Source organism: Phacochoerus africanus, chromosome 4, assembly GCF_016906955.1.
Source record: "Phacochoerus africanus isolate WHEZ1 chromosome 4, ROS_Pafr_v1, whole genome shotgun sequence".
In the NCBI taxonomy this organism is placed as follows: Eukaryota; Metazoa; Chordata; class Mammalia; order Artiodactyla; family Suidae; genus Phacochoerus; species Phacochoerus africanus.
In genome coordinates, this window is record NC_062547.1 from 50669998 (window position 1) to 50688941 (window position 18944).

An 18944-nucleotide genomic window follows, 5' to 3' on the forward strand; every position below is an offset into this window, starting at 1 on the left:
GGTAATAAAAACTTTGATTTTTGCCTAGTCATGTAGCCATGCAGGAGAGACTGTTTTCAAGTTAATAACAGAGAGAAATGTGTGAATAAGTTCTGGGCATTTGGATGTAAGTGGAGATGATGACTGCAGTATCCTAAAAAGTATTCTTATGGCTAAGGGTGTGTTTTCCTAGCTTTTTTCTTTCCTGAGACTGGCATGCAGATATAAAGACTGGAGTTCCAGTAGCCATCTGGATAAGGGCCCACACCCCAGGGATGTAGGAGCAAAAAGCTAGAAAGAACCTGGTCCCTAATGCCTTATAGTAGGATTTTCTTAGGTGCCTCTGAATTTTTTTTTTTTTAACATGAAAGACAATAACCTTGTATATTTAAAGCACTGTAAGTTAGTTTTCTGTCGAATGTAGCTAATTTTAGTCCAGGTACACAGTCATGGAGGAGATTGAAATCCAGAGTCAGGGAAAGTGTGGGAATATTTCTCAGTGTTAGTGTGCCAGATAGAGATCCATGACATGTGGAGTTAATGAAGATCTTTGTGTTTCATAAAATTTTAGAGTGGAAAATTAACTGTACAGATCATTTAATTCAATCCAATTTATGAATAAGGAATCAATGTGCTCATGCACCATTCCCTACCCCCTCTTACCTGAATGTTGTTAATTTACTTGTGTATTGTTACACAGCTGTTGAGTGACAATCCTGGGCTAGAAATTTTCTGATGTCTGTATTCCAGTACAGGATACTGTCTTTTGAGAATTTATATTAAAGACAGTTTCACTTCAGAATTGTTTCAGTTAGAGTGCTGTGTTGTAAAACACATGGCACTTTTTTTTTTGTCTTTTTCTAGGGCCGCACCTGCGGCATATGGAGGTTCCCAGGCTAGGGGTCCAGTCGAATCTGTAGCTGTTGGCCTATACCATAGCCACAGCAACGCTGGATCCAAGCCTTGTCTGCGACCTATGCTAGAACTTACGGCTACACCACAGCTCACAGCAACGCTGGATCCTTAACCCACTGAGCAAGGCCAGGGATCTAACCTTTGTCCTCATGGATGCTAGTCAGATTGGTTTCCGCTGAGCCACAATGGGAACTCCAAATTGCAAAATTTTAAACAGAAGAAAGGATAGGAAGTAAAGACAGAAGGTTGAGACCATTTATTTGAGTCATCTGAATTTTGATGTATAAGAATATTTGGTTGAAAAACTTTAAATGCTTTCCTCCTCAGGATAAAAAGAGTATTTTTTTTTTTTTTGGTATCCTAGAGTTGTGTGGCTGATTAGTACTTAATACAATGTGTTTAAATTCAGTTGCAAGAAATAGTGTGGTCCAGTGAGAGTTAAAAAAATGTATAGGACAGATTTGAATATACACGAAGGCAGAAAGGAGAGTGGAAATCGATAGAAAAAGAGAAGTTGATGCTGGAGAGGGTGGGAATAGGTATGACAGTAGGGAGAAAGTTCCTTAGGACTTGGAATCTCAAGCACATGTATACAGCTTGCAAACGTATCTGTGAGCTCATAGTACTCCCTTCTAAAGAGTGTCTGTTTTGGAAAATAATGTTGCCATTTCATTAGTCTTGGAGTTATTCTGTAATAGTGTACATCAGCACATTTCACCGATCAGCTGTGGGGTCTTTGTGGGATGTGACAAGTCACATAGGTATATTATAGAACCAGAAACTTACAGATAAAGTTTGCATTAATGGACAGGGAAAATTAATTGGGAAAAGATAGTGGTGAAGTGTGCTAAGAGAGAGGTTTCAGGGTAAGCTTTTAAATTTTAGATACAAGTATCTAAAGAATTCCTAAGAAACCTAACCTCTCAAAATAACTTTTCGAGCAAGAATTTTATTTCCCAGTTGTAGGTTAATTTATATATTATAGGCTGCTGTTGTGTCCAATTTAATGATCTGATCTTCATTAAAAACTGTTATAAAAATCAAACCATTGACTAAATCATTGTATTGGAAGGCTAATCTTGTCTTTCCTTTCCTTTCCTTTTCACATCTGCGCCTATGGCTTATGGATGTTCACGGGCTAGGGGCTGAATCAGAGCTGTAGCTGAGGCCTGTGCCACAGCCACAGCAACACCAGATTTGTGACCTGCGCCGCAGCTTTGTGGCAACCAGATCCTCAACCCACTGAGTGAGACCAGGGATTGAACCTGCATCCTCAGAGACAGTAGTCCTTAATATGTTAAGCCACAATGGAAACTCCTAGTATTTTCTAATGTAAAAAATTTGCTGTTGTCAAAACTGAGATCATTAAATATCCCAAGATTTAATGTCCTGTTTTTAATTATTGCTGAGTTTGAGTAATGATGTGGGTTATGCATTTATTTATAAGGTAAATACTATTCATTTAAAGTTCTCATTTCTGAAGGCTACATTGTGAAGGAACTTTTATAATTTCATAATTACTTTTCCATATATGTACTTTTTGATGTCTTCATTGGAGATTTTTAAGAAAAATTTTTAGTCATATCTGTAAGTTTTTGATTATCACTGAAGAAAATTAATAAAAAATTTTGCTTGTGGAAATATTTCATATGACTGCTGCATAAGTATAAATGGATTTCAAACAGGCTAGATTTTTAAAAATTATATGTACAGTTCTACAGATACTGATTATTTTAGAGTATAAAACAAAAAGTTTGAGAAAAAAGCTTGTGTCTTAAGGGAGTGTTAATACCATCACAAGTAAGTACCAGAGAAACCATCCCTTCTCTCTAATGGGGTTCCCTGGTGGCGTAGTGGGTTAAGGATCTGGTGTTGTCACTGTTGTGGCTTGGGTTGTCGCTGTGGTGCAGGTTCGATCCCTGGCCCTGGTAGTTCTGTGTGTATTGGGTGTGACCCACCATCTAATGTCTTAACAACAGTAGAGTGTATTGTGTAAGAGCTATAGATAGCCCTTCAATATATGTAAGTTTCCTAGGGCTGCCATAACAAATTATCACAGACTTGGTGTCTTAAAACAATAGACATTGGTTCTCTCACAGTTCTGGAGGCTAGAAGTCTGAAATCAAGGCACTAGAAAGGCAGTGCTCCCAAGAAGACTAGAGAAGAATCCTTCCTTGCTTTTTCCAGTTTCTGGCAGCTGTAGGCTTGCTTGCTTTCTTTCAAAGCCTTTGTTTGTGGCAGTGTAACTCTAATCTCCACTTCATTTTACATAGCCTTTTTTTTTTCTGTGTCTCTTTGTCCAGAGCTCCTCTCCTCCTTTCTTTTATAAAGACACTAATCATTGGATGTAGGGCCAACCCTAAATTCAGGATATTTCATCTCAAGATCTTTAATTGTATCTGCAAAGACCCAAATAAGGTCACCTTCTAGGTTCTGGTGGACCTGAATTTTGTGGGACACTATTCAGCCAATGATAGATATGGTGGTTCATGCACTTTTTCTAATGCTCACTGTTCATAAATATTAGGAAATTTATCTGGACAGAATAGAGCTAAATGTAAAACTTAATTTTTGGAAAATACTTTTGTAATAAGAGTATATGTTCAAAAGAAAAATATATTTTAAGGAAATCATTTTCACAACATTATATGGTAAAACAACATTCTAATGACTGAGAGCTTAAGATGACCAACATCTAACTAGGTGCCTGAGACCTTCTGAATGTATGGCAGGGGCAGGGGAAGAGAGAGAAGCTTGATGCATCTGGAGCCTGAACTACGTCTGTGGTCCCCTTGGCACCATGTGCTATCTAATGGAGTTAAATAGAAATATATGATTGTGTCTCCCAAGTAGGGGAAAAGCCCCACAGAAAAACCAAAAAAACTCCCTTCAACATTTGTTGTGAATACTTGAGTAAATAACATGCTACAGATAATTCAGAATTTCTTGGAATATATATATATACACACACACACACACATACATATAGTTTGGCACATAGCTTTTAGAAAGGTTTAGATTTGTATATATTCTTTGTTCTTTTACTAGTGCCATCTGTTCTTCTGTATTATTGAGTTGGTGAAGTTAACAGAAAATTTCTTTGGATGTATAACACAACTTACATTTATTTCTTTAGGCATTTGCTTCACATGCAGAGACATCTTCATTTTATCCATTAAAAAAATAGAGATTTCCCACATACATTATCTCAGTAACTTTTCATAGTAACACACTGAGTACCCTGAGGGATCTGTCAAAGTTAAATAGCCCACTTTCGCACAGATCACAAATGGGATTAAATGGGACTTGATGAAATGAACTCGATTTTTTGACTTTAAATCAAAACTTTTCTTTATTAACACATTGAGGGGACAGTAGTAGTGGCAAAGGCACGGAAGTAATAAATGATGAGTAGATTTTTTTTTTTTTTTGCTTTTCAGGGCTGCACCTGCAGCCTATGGAAGTTCCTGGGCTAGGTGTTGAATCAGATTTGCAGCTGCTAGCCTACACCACAGCCACAGCCACAGCCATGCAAGATCCTTAACTCACTGAGCAAGCCAGGGACTGAACCTGCATCCTCATGGATACTAGTTGGGTTTGTAACCTGCTGAGCCATAATGGGAACTCCCAGTGAGTAGAGCTTTGATTTGGCTGAAATATTGGGTCCAGAAGAGGGTAAGTGATAAGTAATAAATGTAGATTTTATTAGAGTAGCTAAGACAGTTTATTTTGCTAGCTATTTTTGAGGCTTGTCACTTTTCATTGTATTGTTTCTGCAGTTAATCTCTGGAGTTGAAATTCTTGATATTTTTGAAAACAAAATTATAAAACCTGTTACACAAGAATGTTCAAAAATGTTTCCGTAGAACTTTGGTAGTCAGGAAGATAAACTTGCTTTTGAAAATATTTTTCTGTTGCAAAGTTTTTTTTTTTTTTTTTTGGGTATAATAGGTGAGTCCAGGCTCCTGATTATGATGAGAAACATTTTCCCCTTAACTTATCAGCGGGGGTCTTTTGTGGAAAGTTAAGTGTTAAACTATACACAGTGATCCCTGTTAAAAGGTCATTAGCTATAATCTCAGAAAAAAATTAGTTCCTTTCAAGCTTCTTAAATTTAATGCTTTATTTGATGATAACTGTCATCAAAAGTTGAAGAGAATTTCCAGATTTTGAAACCTAAAGCATGTTGTAATCTGTAGTATTATGAACATGGCCTAAGTTCAGAGACAGCACATTGTTTTTCACACTCTTTTATGAGTTCTTGCTTTAAGAAGCCACTTAGTAGACCTTCACAAGCACATATAATTGAAAATAGATAGAACCTATAGAATTTATTTTATGTTAAAGTATTATTTTGGAATAGCATTTTTTTTTTTTGTCTTTTTGCTATTTCTTGGGCTGCTCCCGTGGCATATGGAGGTTCCCAGGCTAGGGGTCAAATCGGAGCCGTAGCCACCAGCCTATGCCAGAGCCGCAGCAACACGGGATCTGAGCTGCGTCTGCAACCTACACCAGAGCTCACGGCAGCGCCGGATGCTTAACCCACTGAGCAAGGGCAGGGATCCAACCCGCAACCTCATGGTTCCTAGTCGGATTCGTTAACCACTGCGCCACGACGGGAACTCCCTGGAATAGCAATTTTTGTTTTGCCCTTTCTAGCATATTGGTATTTTGTTTTGTTAAGATTCTTTCACAGCCTTGGAACTGAGGAGGATTGGGAAACTTTTTTTTTTTGAATCATGGATCATTAATCCATAGAATAAAAGTTAATGAAAAGTCACATAAGTAAAAGCAATTTTAGTTGTAAGGTGTATATTTTACCTTAAAAATCAAGAACATGAAATTAAAACGATATTTAAAATACCTGAAATTCCCATTGTGGCTCAGCAGATTAAGAACCTGACATAGACTCCTTGAGGATGCGGGTTTGGGCCTTGGCCTTGCTCAGTGGCTTAAGGATCTGGCATTGCTGCAGGCTGCAGCATAGGTTGCAGATGCGGCTCTGATCTGGTGTTTTTGTGGCTGTGGCATAGGCCTGCAGTTTAGCTCTGATTCAACCCCTAGCTTGGGAACTTACATATGCCCCAGATGCAGCTGTAAAAAGAATAAAATTTAAAACACTCAACAAATAACTTAAAATATTTTAGTTTTACATCATGTAAGTAGGATATCACAGGGAGATGGGTGTCATATCTACCTGGTTGTCCCAACAGAGAATTACCCTCCTGAGGAGTAAACTCTTTTTTTCTGGTCTTGTAATTTGGGGTATTGTCACTAAATTCTTTTAAAGTAATGTGCTTTCACAACTCTAAGCACAAATGGAGTAACAGAAGTGCTTGCTTTTATAGGGAGCAGGTTAATTGCCTTTGATTTCAGACTGGTAGTCTGGTTTTCTTTCTCTACAGTCTGTGCATCCTGTTTTACTCATATCTTGACTTTACCTACTTGGAAACCTACTTTCTGACTGATCTTTTCTGCTTGGTTGTTGAATAATTCTTCTATCCAGATAATTAGAAACTCTGCTCATCTATTTTTCTATTTGGTTTTGACTCATGCTGTCTTGGATTTGGTGCATCAGTATCTTCCTGCTTTGACTGAACTGTCTATTGCTAATCTGTTTTGTTTTTATTTTTTGGTCATGCTAATAGCATGTGGAGATTCCCCAGCCAGGGAACTGGCCACAGCAGTAACTAGAGCCACGGCAGTGACACCAGATCTTTAACCCACTGAGCCACTAGGGAACTCTTGCTGATTTGTTTTAAATTTTACTTATTGTAGTAACATGCTTGTTATAAAAATTTCAAACAGTGCAGAAAGTCAATAACTCTTTTTTTTAGAATGAGGGTCCTTTATTGGGGGGTGTCAGCAGAGAACATAGGAGATAAGAACAAGTCTTAGGGGCTTGAGAATGGGCTTAGAGCAGAGGAGCCCATCTTGGTCTTCAGGCTTGTGGACAAGAATTTGTCAGGGGGTACCCAGTGAAATGTGAAGGAGAGGTAATCCCCAAGGGTGCCCCAACATGGCCGGTAGATCTGGAAGATAGTGATGCAGGTGTTGAGTATGATTACTGAAAAGCAGAAGCACATAGCTGAGTGCCAGACATAGTCTTTGATTTGTCTCTGTTCCATATGTGCTGGGACAAGGAACGCCTCTCAGAAGAAGCAGAAGATGTTGAGCAACCAGAGAAAAGGTAGGAAAGCAAACCTACCCGGGTGGTGATTTGACAGAGGTTCAACTTCTCCCTTTGGACACCTGCTCTAAGTTCATAGTTACTCTGGGGCTGGGTCTTCCAAGGGTCTTCAGGGCAGGACCCAAGCCCTGATCCTAAGTGACAGACAGATGCAGGGATCACCAACAACCATACCCCAGTGGAGTGTTACTTCCTTTGGCTTGAACCCCTTTGCCAGAAAATTGATGGCTCTTGACTGTAGTACCTGTTTCTTTAGACCTTGTCACAGTTATTTGGTTCTAGATACACACACAGAAACTTTCTAGTTCTTTTTATAAAATGAAAACCCCATCTCCCAAGGTTGGTAGAGGGAAGGAAAGTGATCACATGGGAAGGGTTGGCCTGACTTCAGTTCTTCCATTTCTGTAGTGGTCTCATGGAACACCACTTTTTTTTTTTTTTTTTAAACATCTGGCCCAGATAACTCCCTTGCTACCTAATCATTTCCCCTTTATTTGCTGAGACACAGCTGAAACAAGGCTGGAATATTGAAAAAAAAAATGCTTTTCTAAACAAAACAAAGGGATAATGAGGCCAGAGAGTAACTTTTAAGTCTGGTTTACAAGGTGTATTTAGTTCTTTTTGTTCTGTGGTCTCCTAAAGGGATGCTGTCCTCATGAGTTTCTGGCCTGTTTTCCTGTGATGAAGGTCATCTTTCTTTTTAAAATGTCCCCTTGGGAGTTCCCACTGTGACACAGTGGGCTAAGAATCTGGCTTTGCCACAGCTTTGGCATAGGTTGGAACTGCAGTTCAGATTTGATTCCTGACCTGGGAACTTACATATGCTACAGATTAGGCAAAAAAAAAAAAAAAAAAAAAAGTCTCCTTAAGTGCAGGCCCTAGATGGGGGCCAAACAGTCCATTCAGGTTTATCTAGGGTCCACTCTCCTGGTTCTGGTTTTCTTTTTTTTTTCAGGGCCACACCCATTGGCATATAGAGGTTCCCAAGCTAGGGGCAGAATCAGAGCTATAGCCACTGGCCTAAGCCACAGCCACAGCAACGCCAGATCAGAGCCACGTCTGCAACCCACACCACACAGCTCACGGCAACACCAGGTCCTTAACCCGCTGGGCAAGGCCAGAGATCGAACCTGTGTCCTCGTGAATACTAATCAGATTTGTTTCTGCTGAGCCACGTCAGGAATTCCCTGGTTCTGGTTTCTGTCCCAGGGAGCCATCTCTTCAGGATGATTATACAAGCACTGTGCTTCAGGAGACACTCTTAAATGGAATATCTTACTCATTGGCCTATAGCACCAACTGGTGAATTTAGCACCAGCCGGTGAATTTAGCACAAGAAAAGGAGATAATCACAAACAGAGGTGTGGGAGGAGGACATCTTTGTGTTTGTACCTGTTTTCTATGGTTCCAGCATTTACAAAACTTTGATGTTACTTAAAAATATGGCCATAACATTCATGTACAAATCAAAGCACAGCTAAATAAGCATCATTTTTTTGTTACTCTTGAAAGAAAAATAAGTTCTGTAGAACTGTGTGTTCATATTTATTTTTAATTGATGCTTTGTAATATTTCCTGTTTGATTTTAATCTGAACAAATAATGATACCATTTTTATTACTCAGTAAGCATGAATGTTAGTTGAAGCAGTTTTTAAAAAACAATAGTTTAAGTCCAAAAACATCTAGACTGATTCAGTTTTTACAGTTGAAGTAATGGTTTCTGAAAGCTGTCCTATTGCTTTCTTTTTCTTCTCTAGTACAATGGGACTTTTTTCTACTAATATTAATCAGAATAATTAGTTACCAAAGTAGTTAACCAAAAGAAAACAAAACAGGAGTTCCCCAGTTGTTCAGCAGATTAAGGATCCAGAGTCATCCCCGGTGTGATTCTGGTTACTGCCGTTGCACAGGTACTTGTGCATTGCTGTGGGTATGGCCAAAAAGGAACAAAACAAGACAAAACACAAAACAGTGTAACTGGCTTTTTCTTCTATGTGCATTTACATAGAGACTTACTAGGGATTGTTTATTTTTAATGGATAGTTTAAAAGAAATAGTATAGTGAAATCACCATGTTTGCCAGGAGTTATTTGTACTGTGGATCATGATGTTTGACACTACTGAAGAAATTTTTGAAAAGACTTAAGGAAATAATGTGAGTAGAAAGCCTCAACTGTAGTGAACTACTTGCCATTCTCCTAAGGAATCAAGATTGTTTTCCTTAACTTTGTTGTTGGTGCTCCTTTGTTGTTATCTGCCTTTCCAGTTACAGCTGTCCTAGTGGATGTGAAGGGTATACTGCTGGTATTTTTTTTTTTTTTCATATTTTTTTGTCTTTTTTAGGGCTGCACCTGTGGCATGTCGAGGTTCCCCAGGCTAGGGTTCTAATCGAAGCTGTTGCTGCCGGCCTACGCCACAGCCACAGCAACACCAGATCGGAACCGTGTCTGTGACCTACACCACAGCTCACGGCAACACTGGATCCTTAACCCACTGAGCGAGGCCAGGGGTCGAACCTGCAACCTCATGGTTCCTAGTCGTATTTGTTTCTGCTGTACCATGACAGGAACTCCACTGCTGGTATTTTAAGATATATTTCTAGAGGTGTTCTCTTGTGACTCAGCAGGTTTAAAGATCTGGCATTGTTGCTGCTGTGGTTCTGGTCACTGCTGTGGCTCTGGTTACTGCTGTGGTGTGGGTTTGATCCCTGCCTGGCCTGGGAACTTCCATATGCCACAAAAGAGAAAAAAAAGATGTATTTCTAGATATTTTAGTGTGCATTTGTATGATCTGTATGTATCATTAGTTTTATTTTAATTCTTATAAAACAAGTTCATAGTGTCTGTTCATTTATGCAGCCTATGTTTTTGAAACCTAACTATTATTGGCAGCTTTCCATATTCTGAAAATACATACATGTATACATACATATAGATATATAAACATTGATTTTCATTAGCTAAAGTATTTTTATCATTTTAACATATAATTTAATGCATAATAAATCTGATGAATGTATAATAAATGTATAATACATCTGATGAATTCTAGTTATGTCTTTGGCTTCATCTTTAATTTTTTTAGATAAGTAGATAGAGAGGCAGTAAAGTTAAGTAGTTAAAAGCATGGGATGGAGTCAGATGATCTGGGTTTTTTTTGTTTGTTTGTTTTGGTCATTTTAGGGCCACAGGTGAGGGGTCGAATCAGGGCTGTTGCTGCTGACCTACACCACAGCCACAGCAATGCAGAATCTGAGCCGAGTCTGCAACTATACAACAGCTCACGGCAATGCCAGATCCTTAACCCACTGACTGAGGCCAGGAATTGAACCCGCGTCTTCATGGATACTAGTTGCATTCAGACCAGATGAATGGAAACGTTGTGTTACTTCCACCCTGTCTCTTGAGCTGGGTGTATTGAGTCATCTGTGGGTCTTTTTTGTTGGAAGGAACAAGTGTACCTTTTTTTTTTCTCTTTTTTTTTATGGGCACATCTGCGGCGTATGGATGTTCTTGGGCTAGAGGTTGAATTGGAGTGGCAACCACAGCCACAGCAATGCCAGATCTGAGCTGCATTTGTGACCTATGCTTCATATTAATGCCGGATCCTTAACCCACTGAACAAGGCCAGGGGATTGAACTGGCATTCTCAGGGACTCTATGTCCGGTTCTTAACCCGCTGAGCCACAGCAGGAACTCCTCCCTTTTTCTACTAGGGTGACTGAGGGAAGATGCTGTAACTGTTGGGGCTGTCAGTATATATTTCCCCTCACCCCACGTTACCCGTGTGAACTGTGTAGAGAGAGTAGGTCTGAATACTGAAGGGAGGCAAAGATAGCCAAAAAATGAGGAGACAGAAACTTTGGAATCATGATTTAAACTTATGGTTCCAACCATTCTTGAAAGCCAAAAGAACATTTTTAAAAGTAGTTTTGAGGTGTATTGCTCAATTGTCTTCCAGAAAGATTGTATCAGTTTATATTTCCATGTCCTTCAGGGGAATTTTAATTAGAAAAAAGAAATTGGAGTTCCTGTCGTGGCTCAGTGGTTAATGAACCCGACTAACATCCATGAGGATGCAGGTTCGATCCCTGGCCTTGCTCAGTGGGTTAAGGATCCGGCGCTGCTGTGAGCTGTGGTGTAGGTCGCAGACATAGTTTGGATCCCGTGTTGCTGTGGCTATGGTGTAGACCGGCAGCTGCAGCTCTGATTCGCCCCCTAGTCTGGGAACCTCCATATGCCTCAGGTGCAGCCCTAAAAAGATAAAAGACAAAGAAAAAAAAAAAAGAAAAAAAGAAATCACTTAGCAAGTTATTGCTTAAGCAACAACAGAGGAAACTGCATAGTTTCATGAAGGTGAGAATGCGAAGGGACGGAATCAGGGAGGTCACACCTTGCACCTAATTCAAATAATGTCTCTGAAACATTGCAGATTGCTACTTGCTTTGGCATTTATTAGAATCTGAAAATATTTAAAACCAGGAATTTGAGTTCTGGAAATTCCAAGGTCTTCCCTTCTCAAGGTCTTCCTTTCCCTGATTTATCCAGACTGAAAGAGTTCCTTGAGAACTTGGTCCAGATAAATCCCGATATTCTATGAGTAAAGAAATCTTTGAAAATGGAAAAAAGCCCTTCATTGGACATACTCTTATTATATTAGCAGACTACTTTATCTAATGGGAATTTATTTACTGAATATTATTGAATGGACAGATTTGTAGAGCTTTCTTTTCAGTGATTTCCGTAATAGATTGAATTAGGAGAAGGAGTTTATATTTTCCTTGGAAGGGCCCATTTCCACCATTGAGACCATTCTGTGGATGACTTCTTTTCTCAGGAGTGATTGTAGCTCTTTATGTATACTTTATTAATTTATAAGGTCAATTAGTGATGTGATTTGAAGAGAATAGTTAACCTGTTTGGAAACTTGACGTCTTAAAGTTATTTTTTTCATTAAGCAAATAAGTATTTAATTTTTATAGTTTATATATAAGATTTGAAAACTTAAAATTGAAGATTCTTGTTTAAAGAAAATAACTAGTTTTGGGGCAAGTTTTTAAATGAAAAAAATATGTTTATAGGAGTTCCCGCTGTGGTGCAGTGGGTTAAGAAACCGACTGTAGTGGCTCAGGTCACTGCAGAGGTGCAGGTTTGATCCCTGCAGTGGGTTAAGGCTCTGGCGTTGTCGCAGCTGCAGCAAGAATTCAGTCTCTGGCCTAGGAACTTAAGGGTGCAGCCATAAAAAAATCTGTTTGTAGTTAATGACATCTGCTTGTATGTAAAAATATGTCCCTTTTTCCCCCAGCTTAAGCTAAGTCTAGTTATATTTAGAGAGAGAAATCAAGTGTCAGAACAAGCTTGAAAAATAATAATATGAAAATTAATTTGCAATGGAAAATAGTAGTTGAGACTGGAGTGAATTTTACAAATGCTTTATATAATTGTCCCACGCGGTCGTATGGAATTTGAAAAGAATGTTATTTGTTTTTCTTTTGAGACACATATTTTACCAAATAATTTTAGACTGAGTAAACTGAAATCCACACAGGATTAGATTAATAAAACTCATTTTTTTTTTTTTTAAGGATAGCTGTAAGGTATCAAGAAGATACTAGCAAGAATATGTAGGTAGGGACTAGGAGGTAGAGCTGCCTATAGAAAGAAAAAATCCACCTAAAATGTCTCATAGGAAGTGGAAATTTGATATATCAAGTAACATGTTCTTCTTCCAAACCCTTTCCTTTTGGTCATTTATCCAAGTGAGAAACTTGCCACAATTTTCCTTTCTTCCTCACTTTAACTTCAAAGTATTTTATTTTTCTTCTTAAAACTTTCTCACATTTCTCTTTTTAAAATTCATTCCCATAGTTAATGCCATCGTTCAGGCCCTTCTCAGTCCTTACTGTAAAGAATAGTCTTTTTGTTATGATAGAGATTTGACTGCCTGTAATAGAAACCTAACATAAACCAGTACAGAAATAAATGTGTTTCTCTCACTTAAAGATCTGGGTGTAAAGAATTTTGGGTTAGTGTGGCCATCTGGACTCAGTCTATTTGCAACTTTATAGTTTTAAAACATCTTAGCTCTATCACATTTATATTTCAAGTAGAAGGATGGAGGAAGTGGAGAAGAAGGGATAACTTCCTCCCTTTAAAGGCCCTCATCACTTCCTTTGGCTGAAACTTAGTTAGCTAAAGGGGATACTGGGAAGTGTGATCCATATCCTAGTTAAAATTGGGGTTTCTAGGAATTTCTATAGTGGCGTATGAGGTTAAGAACCTGATAGTTGTCTCTGTGAGGATGCAGGTTCGATCCCTGGCCTTGCTCAGTGGGTTAAGGATCTGGAGTTGCCTCAAGCTGAGACATAGGTTGCAGATGTGGCTTGGATCTGGTGTTGCTGTGTCTATGGTGTAGGCCTGCTACTGCAGCTCTCATTTAACCCCCAAGCCTGGAAACTTCCATATGCCACAGGTGTGGCTGCAAAAAGAAAGAATAAAATAAAATAAAATTGGAGCTTCTATTATCAACACCACCACCATAGCTATTAGGGGATAACTAACAGTATGCCGTAGGAACCTCCTTATTCCCCTTCTTTCAGTTGAATTCTTCTCCAGCTAGTTCCATGCTTCCACTAGAATAGTTTTTTTTTTTTTTTCAATAAAATGGTTTGTTGCTCTATGTTTAATCTTTTAATAGTTTGCAACTGACTTCAAATTCATGCACAGGATGCTTCAAGGTATCTAAAGAGTTTCAATGGCAGAGAAAATCTGCCTTACCTGTATCATGCAGTCATGGTGTCTTTCGTGACAGGGATATTCCTTCTCTACCATAGTAGGTGGTATCTCCTAGTCCTTTAAGCCTCAGTGCTTTGTCCTTGGCTGAGAGGTCTCCAGTTGTTCAAATAGTGTCCTTTCCTGCTCTGTACCTTTGTAGTGGTGATGTGTATGAGATAGTATAACTGGTGGGTTGGTCACAATTGAATTCTTAAATTCTTGAGTCAGACAACCAGAGTTTGAATTTCTGCTTAACCATCTGCTAGAGTGTGATTGTACACAAATCATGTAACTGTTGAGCTCACTTTATCCTCTGTAAACTTGGGATAATAATAATAGTAGTGCCTGCTTCATAAGGTTGTTAGGATTAAATGAGCATAGAAGGAGGATCTCTGCTTAGTAGAAAAAGCACAAAAAATGACACCTATTGTTTTAACCTATCTGTCTGTCTGTCTGTCTGTCTGTCTGTCTATCTATCTATCTATCTATCTATCTATCTATAGATATATATGTTCTTAGTATACATATATAATATATAGGCATGTTTCACATTTCAGCTGGGTATAATTTTTATTGAGTTCCCTGGATGTTTTCATATTAATTGGTAGGTGATACAGGAATTTTAACATATTCAAAATATGTATGATGACGGAGTTGCCGTCGTGGTGTAGCGGAAATGAATCTGACTAGGAACCATGAGGTTGAGGGTTCAACATCTGGCCTTGCTCAGTGGGTTAAGGATCTGGCTTTGCCATGAGCAGTGGTGTAGGTCACAGACATGGCTCGGATCTGGTGTTGCTGTGGCTGTGGCCTAGCCCGGCAGCTGTAGCTCTGATTTGACTCCCTAGCTTATTTAAAAGAGGATAGAAGATTCTTAAATTTTTTTTTTTTTTTTTTGCCATTTCTTGGGCAGCTCTTGCTGCACATGGAGGTTCCCAGGCTAGGGGTCTTATCGGAGCTGTAGCCACCGGCCTACGCCAGAGCCACAGCAACACAGGATCTGAGCCACGTCTGCGACCTACACCACAGCTCATGGCAACGCCGGATCCTTAACCCACTGAGCAAGGTTAGGGATCCAACCTGCCACCTCATGGTTCCTAGTCGGATTCATTAATCACTGTGCACGACAGGAACTCCAATCTTAAATGTTTTATTGTTGTCCTTTGACAAGTATGAAGAAAAGGTATCTATAACGTGACCAGAGAGTTTTAAGATCCTAAATGTAAATATTGTGTATAATTTTTGAAGTATGAAGGTAGTAAAACTTTAATTAAATGTTGTATTGAACAGTTGGAAGATGTTCATCAGTTTTTTTAAATTAATGAATTTTATTGATGTTCATCAGTTTTAAGGAATGTCATCAAAGTGATGTACGTAAATGTTTCTTCATCTTTACATGATGGTAGAATTATAGACTCCCTGTAACTCCCCAAGGATACCTTTATCCTCAATACAAATTTGAGACCTCTACTGCCATAGCTCTTCACAAAATATTTTGAGGAAGCACCAACCAATTCTTTTTGCACAAGTGACTTCAGTAATTGAATTCACTAGGCATAGTGTATTTCCTTAATAATCAAAGACAAAAAAAAAATTGACACTTGGTTAAACATTATAATGGTTTTATTTTAGTTTCCAGTTTGTATGTGTGTGTATTGTTATGCATACATATGTATGTATTGATTTTAGTTGACTGATAAGTTAGTTTTCTTTTGGAAATTATGGCTCATTAAATAATTTATACTTATGAAGAACGAATAGTCAATAGATCACTAGAGTCTTTTTTATTTCCACTATTAAGAAGCAGCCCCCCCCCCTCCCCAAGAGGCTTACACTCTGGTTTATAAATAGAAGAAATATGTGAGAAGATAACTAACATAAAATTGTCAAATGAGTGCTATTGACTAGTGTTGAGAGGCTGAGGGTGATAGGAAAGGGCTCATTGTAAATAATTTATTTTGAGTTGAATCTTGAAGTATTGGGTTAGTTTTTTCCCAAAATGTAAATTTATTAGTTTATGAAAAATTTCAAAGCTGCAGCAAAGCTGAAAGAAGTTTACACTGAACACATATGCCTACTACTTACACTGTACAGGTAACATTTTACTATACCTATTTTTATCACATTAACTCATCTGTTCATTTCTCTATCATCCATTTATCCATCTTCTTTTTTGGGGGGGGGGGGCCTGTGCCTGTGGCATATGGAAATTCCTGGGCCAGGAATTGAACCCATGTCACTGCAGTGACCCAAGCCACTGCAATGACAACACTGGATCCTTAACCTGCTGTGCCATAAGAGAACTCTGTATCCATCTTTTTTTGAGGTATATTTCAAAGTAAATCTTTGATGTCAGTGTGCTCCCTCCTAACTAGTTTGGCATGCATATCATGAGCTAGAATGCATTGTTTTTTTTACATTTTTTCTTTTAATGTAACATTTACATACAATGATATACACAAATCTTTTTTTTTTTTTCTGTCTTTTTGGTTTTTCTTGGGCTGCTCCCGCGGCATATGGAGATTCCCAGGCTAGGGGTCTTATCAGAGCTGTAGCCACCGGCCCACACCAGAGCCACAGCAACGCGGGATCCGAGCCGAGTCTGCAACCTATACCACAGCTCACAGCCACGCCAGATCCTTAACCCACTGAGCAAGGCCAGGGATCAAACCCGCCACCTCATGGTTCCTAGTCGGATTCGTTAACCACTGCGCCACGACGGGATATACACAAATCTTAAGGTTACATACATTCTTGGAAATTTTACACATTTCTATAACCCAATCCCTGTCAAGGTGTAGTATAACCCCATTATCCTAAAATGTTCTCTTATACCCATTCCCTGTCAATTCTTGCCCCCACCCTCCCAGACTTAATCATTGTCACCTTTGATTTTTTTTGGTAGACTAATTTTGCCTATTTTAGATCTTCCTGTAAATAGATTCATGTATTGTGCACTCTATAAATGTTTCACTCAGCATAATGTTTTTGATCTACATTGTTATGTATATCAGAAGTTCCTTTTTTTGGCTGAGTAATATTCTGTTGTGTGAATATAAAAATCTGTCCATTTGACTGATGGATACCTGGACTAGTTCCAGTTTTTGATTATAATGAACTGTTATGAATATTTCTCTTTTTGTTGAAAGTATCTTTTCATTTCTTTTGGGTAAATACTTAGCTGTTGAATTTCTGGGTCATAGGTGGGTATATGCTTAATTTTATAAGAAGCTTCAATATCTTTCCCCAAAGTGGTTGTACCATTTTATATCCCTACTGACAATGTATGAGAGTTGCATTTATTCTACAGTCTCGTCAAAATATGCTGTTTTCAGGAGTTCCTGTCGTGGCGTAGTGGTTAACAAATCCGACTAAGAACCATGAGGTAGCGGGTTCCATCCCTGCCCTTGCTCAGTGGGTTAACGATCCGGTGTTGCCGTGAGCTGTGGTGTAGGTTGCAGACGCGGCTCGGATCCCGCGTTGCTGTGGCTCTGGCGTAGGCCGGTGGCTACAGCTCCGATTAGACCCCTAGCCTGGTAACCTCCATATGCCGCTGGAGCGGCCCAAGAAAAGGCAAAAAGACAAAAAGACAAAAAACAAAACAAAACAAAAAAACCCAAAAAAAAAATGCTGTTTTCAGTCTTAAATTTTTGCTACTCTGGTGTGTGTGTATAGTAGTGTCTCATTGTGGTTTCACTTTCTTGATTTTTCTGATGATTGATGTTGTTGGTCATTTTTTTCCCTTATGCTTATTAGAGGATGTTCAAATCATTTGGCCTTGTCAAAATTGGATTATTATTCATTTTATTTTGCGTTGTTACTTTATATGTTATAGTGCTTAAGTATGAACTCCTTTCTTCTATACCAGATTGTACCTTTACTGAACAGAGATTCAGTAAAATTCAGTAAATTACCTGTGAAAGATAGTTAATTTTATTGAAGTAAAAATAATACAGACTTTTATTAGCACGTTATGGATGGTGGGGCAGGTTAATAAAAAAATTGTGGGTTTTAAAATTTTTGATATAATTTCTCAAGTTGATCTAACTAATTTCTTTGCTGTCCATCAGGAGAATCCAAAACTATTTGAATAGAGGAGGATGATATAGATAAGTAATTATTAAAATAACTATGAATTATTCATAGGAAGTAAATGACTATGAATATATGAAGTGAATCTAATATGATCCAGTCATTAGGAGGGTTAAAAATACAGTTAGTTAATGGTAATGATATCACTTGTCTTTGGATTTGAAAATTTTTGTTTCTAAAAGGCCTCGGTAGAAACCACTATGTGTTTGTTTCCTTTGCATGTCTTGTTATTATAATATGTCTGTATATCGATTCCAGATATAATAATCTTAGAATAGGAAATAATTTATTATTTTATAAAATAGTTTATTTTGTTATCCTTTAAAAATTGTTATGTTTTGGAATCTTTAAAAATGTTGATGCTTTAGATAAGGTGTATCTGGTATTGATGTAACATTTTTACCCTGTTATGGAAAAAAGCATTTCATTAAGATCAAAGATATTTGCAGAGTATTTGATATTTTTAATTGTGCAAAATGTACAAACAGTGAGAGATTTCCTAGAGTGAAGACATTGTAGTTAGTATACTAGTAAATTTAAAAAAACAAATATTTACCAAATTTTTATATCCAGAAAAGATTTTTTTTTTCTTTTTTCTTAGTTATGGTCTAAGGACAAAATTTTTGTGTTGGATGAGAGAAAAACGGGACATGTTTTTCTTTCATGTGGCTATGTACTCAGTAAAAACCAAAGGTTTCATTACTGAGGAAGAGAGAAGGATATACTGGAGGGCAAACTAGCAGCCAGGTTAACTCTAAGCCTAGAGAAGCACTGACTGAGAAAAATGATCTCTTTTATCATATTCTTTAGAGGAAATGGTTATAAAATATTTGGAATATAAATAAGGAAGAAAAAACAAACACATGGTAGCAAAAGTAGATAAGTTAATTTCACATCTGTGAAGATATATCATCCCTCAGACATTCCTTTTTCATAAACAAAATAGTAGAGTAACACTGAAAACCATTAGACTTTCCTAGTTAACTTGCATCAA

General features: G+C 38.0%; 1 protein-coding gene and 1 pseudogene across 2 annotated transcripts in view; one reads left to right on the forward strand and one right to left on the reverse strand.

Annotated features, from left to right (window-relative positions):
- SBF2 (SET binding factor 2) overlaps positions 1 to 18944 on the forward strand; it is a 456096-nt gene that overhangs the window by 13662 nt on the left and 423490 nt on the right. The window lies entirely within an intron of this gene.
- Positions 6789 to 7161, reverse strand: LOC125123878 (gamma-secretase subunit PEN-2-like; annotated as a pseudogene).